This window comes from Octodon degus, unplaced genomic scaffold, assembly GCF_000260255.1.
Source record: "Octodon degus isolate 3935 unplaced genomic scaffold, OctDeg1.0 scaffold00223, whole genome shotgun sequence".
NCBI classification, from domain to species: domain Eukaryota; kingdom Metazoa; phylum Chordata; class Mammalia; order Rodentia; family Octodontidae; genus Octodon; species Octodon degus.
In genome coordinates this window covers 2,508,709-2,511,971 of record NW_004524799.1, presented here as the reverse complement: position 1 = coordinate 2,511,971, position 3,263 = coordinate 2,508,709, and the positions used below count along the sequence as shown (strand labels likewise).

At 43.1% G+C, this 3,263-nt stretch overlaps 2 pseudogenes; one reads left to right on the top strand and one right to left on the bottom strand.

The window, feature by feature from the left end:
* Positions 1 to 3,263, bottom strand: part of LOC101563228 — a 513,765-nt pseudogene that overhangs the window by 207,049 nt on the left and 303,453 nt on the right.
* On the top strand, positions 1,077 to 2,181 carry LOC101562829 (annotated as a pseudogene).

Sequence of the window (3,263 nt, the reverse complement as noted above, 5' to 3'; positions counted from 1 at the left end):
TGAGACCATCTCAAAATAAATAAATAAATAAATAAATAAATAAATAAATAAATATTTTCCAGATTCAAAATACAATAAAAGCTAACATATTCACTCCATATTTCATAGGGGAAAGCACACTATTTTTCTCTTGCATATAATTTCCCCCTGGCTGGCTACCTATCTATAACAGAAATCCTGAGCTCTGTCAGTAGCATAGCATCTACTCAACAAGAAAAAAAAAATGGTCGTACTTCTGATAACAAAAACTGGCAATGTTTACTTATTTGTGTTATCTAGAGGATTGTTATTTACAGTTCCTGCTGTTTTGGAAAAGAAGGAGGAAAAGTTAGCCTCCTCCTCCCAAGGCTTTAGAAACAATACAGTTGTGTTTTCATAATAGTCAGGGACTTGGCAGCAATAAGGAAGACTCTCTTAAGTTGCCATATGGCCCCCAAAGCAGCCATAGGTTTCCAAATGTCTGTACTATGGGTTTAGTTTAAATCAGAACAATCCCATCATGAATGGTATTTGCACTCTACAGAAAGGAAGAAAAAAAGCTCAGAAACAAAACAGGGAATTGGGGACTACATTAATAAATTAGGTCTAAGATTGAACCAGTGAATACCAGGCACTCAACCATATGTTTAGCAAAAGAGGTAGAATGGTTATGTCCATTTGATGAAGAGTAGAAAACAGATGAGAAGTGTAAAAATAAAACAAATTCTTGGGAAATTTTTCCCTAAAAGTGCATTTAGGACTTCCAAGTTGGTCTGGTATAAGATGAACAAAAGTAAGACCCTAAAATAGAACACTGGATTCAAAACTAGAAATACCAATGTCAGCTGTGCCCACAGACTTCCACTGCCTAAGCCTCTCGTTGTTTTTGCATCCTTCCAGCTCAGTCTTGGAAGAAGAATTATGCTGCGTCTTCTTGAGGAAGGAGCTCCAAGGGACTACTGAGATTCCCATGTAAGGCGGGAGCCCCAAGACCCAAGGACCACCTACATCAGTGCCCACCATGTGCCCTGGGTACTCGCTCTGACACCCAGCCACATACAGCTGCTCCTAAGCTTGTATAGCAAACACCCAGCCAAATGCTCAAGACGCTGGGCTCTAAGGGAGATGAAGGCTCTCTGGTCAAGTTCCATGGGCTGCCCTAGTCCTGCTCAACTGACGTCATGTACAACTTTCCACTGTAAGATTGGTGATGGGGTCACAGGTACCCATTTCATTTACACTAGAGAAGGCAGGCCCAGTAGTGAGGCTTTTGCTGAACTTGAGAGAAGACAGAAAGCATGGAACATGAGTGCATTGAGGTATTCAAGTCTCACAGAACTGAGCTGGATTGGTTGAACACAAAAGCCCCGACAGAGCCAACATCACCAACTACGGCTTCATATGGCTGGAGGACCCCTGTTCGAGCACACAAAGGAAGAGTTCCTGCAGTCCTTGCCAGGGTTGGACATCCTACCAAAGGGGATCACACTGTTTGTAGACCCTGAGGGCAAAATCACAGGTGAGGCCTTTAAGGAGTTTGCCTTACAGGAGCTGGCTGAGAAGGTGCTGGGGAAGCACAAGGAGAGGATCTAGCACAGGTACATAAGATGTTCAAGAGTAGGCAGGAAGATGTGAGGTCATACTTAGATCAGTCCCCTGAAGTTCCTGTCTTTGCAGTCATCTGGGCCTGACGATCGGCTACATACCACACAGAGGTATGCTGGCATTATGAGGCAGACAGGCTGGGAAAGAATGCACTCTGGGGCCTACAGCTTGGGGTATGGCTCTCCAAGGAGTACAGCAGTGCGAGGGATAGCTACAGCTTCACCACCAACCTGTTTGGGAAAGACCTCAGCTACTGTATCTCTAGCATGTAGGACCACAGATACAGAAGGGAAAGTTCACATTGCAGAGTACTACCAACCACTACATCCATATTCAAGGACTGTCTCATAATGCAACCAAGGACATCTACAATTTCTTGCTGCTCAGTCATATGAGAGTATACAACTAGATGGGCCAGATGACAGAGGGATAGGTGAAGCTGCCATACAGTTCACTGTAGAAGCCATGTCTAGGTACAGAGTCAACCCATGGTACTGCTACATGGAACACCCTTAAGTCTACCACTGGGCTAGCAACCCAGCTTAGAGCAGCCAGGTGATGTAGGGCCTGAGAGTGTTGACCGCTCAAGCCACCTAGGTCTCATCAGTGAGCTGCAGCTACAGGGCTGCTATAGCAGTCAGAACAGCATAGAGGGGGTATGACTAGTTGCTTAGGGAGGTTAGTCTTTAATCACATTGTCAGAGGACACACACTCAGTGAAGAGCAGTTTAAGACTAGAGGAAGCTAGGAGACAAATTTTGTACCATGAGTTTGTGAAGTCAGGATTAAAAAATTACCTTTTCAGGTCTTCTATCTAGAATATATAAAGAGGTAAAAAAAATGTAGGGCCTCAAAATTTAAAGACCCAATCCAAAAATGAGCATTTGAGATGAATACATACTTCTCAGAGGAAGAAATACAAGAGGCAAATAAACACATGAAAAAATGTTACGCATAAATGGCCATTTGAGAAATGCAAATTAAAACAACACTGAAATACCATTTCACCCCAGAAAGAATAGCTATCATAAATAAATCCATAACAAATGCTGGAGAGGCTGTGGGAAAAAAAGAAACCCTTCTCCACTGCTGGTGGGAATGTAGAATGGTACAACCACTATGGAAATCAGTGTTGAGACTCCTCACAAAGTAGGATTGGAAATCTTATTTAATCCAGCTACTCCCCTTCTGGGTATTTTCCCTAGAGAACTTAAAACATCACACCATAGTGATATATGTGCACCCATGTTTATAGCACCACAATCTGTGATGGCCAAATATTGGAAGCAACCAAAATGCCCATATCCTGAGGAAAGGATGTAAAAGATGTGGTATTTTTATCCAATGGAGTATTACTCAGCTATAAAGAAAGACAAACTCGAAGCCTTCATAGGTAAGTGGGCGCAAATAGAGGCTATACTCATAAGTGAAATAAACCAGATCCACATGTGTAAATATTGCATCGTCTCACTAGCATAAGAACCAGAAAGAAAAAATAAAACCTGAAAGGTATAGCAAACCAAAAAGAAACAGAACTGGGCTGGAGAGATGGCTCAGTGGTCTAAAGCACCTACTTAGAACAAGCTTAGCATAAAGCATCAGGGACCGCGGTTCAATCCCCCAGCACCACATGCCAGCCAGCCCTGCCCCCTGGTGGGCTGAGCTGGCCTCTCTCTCTC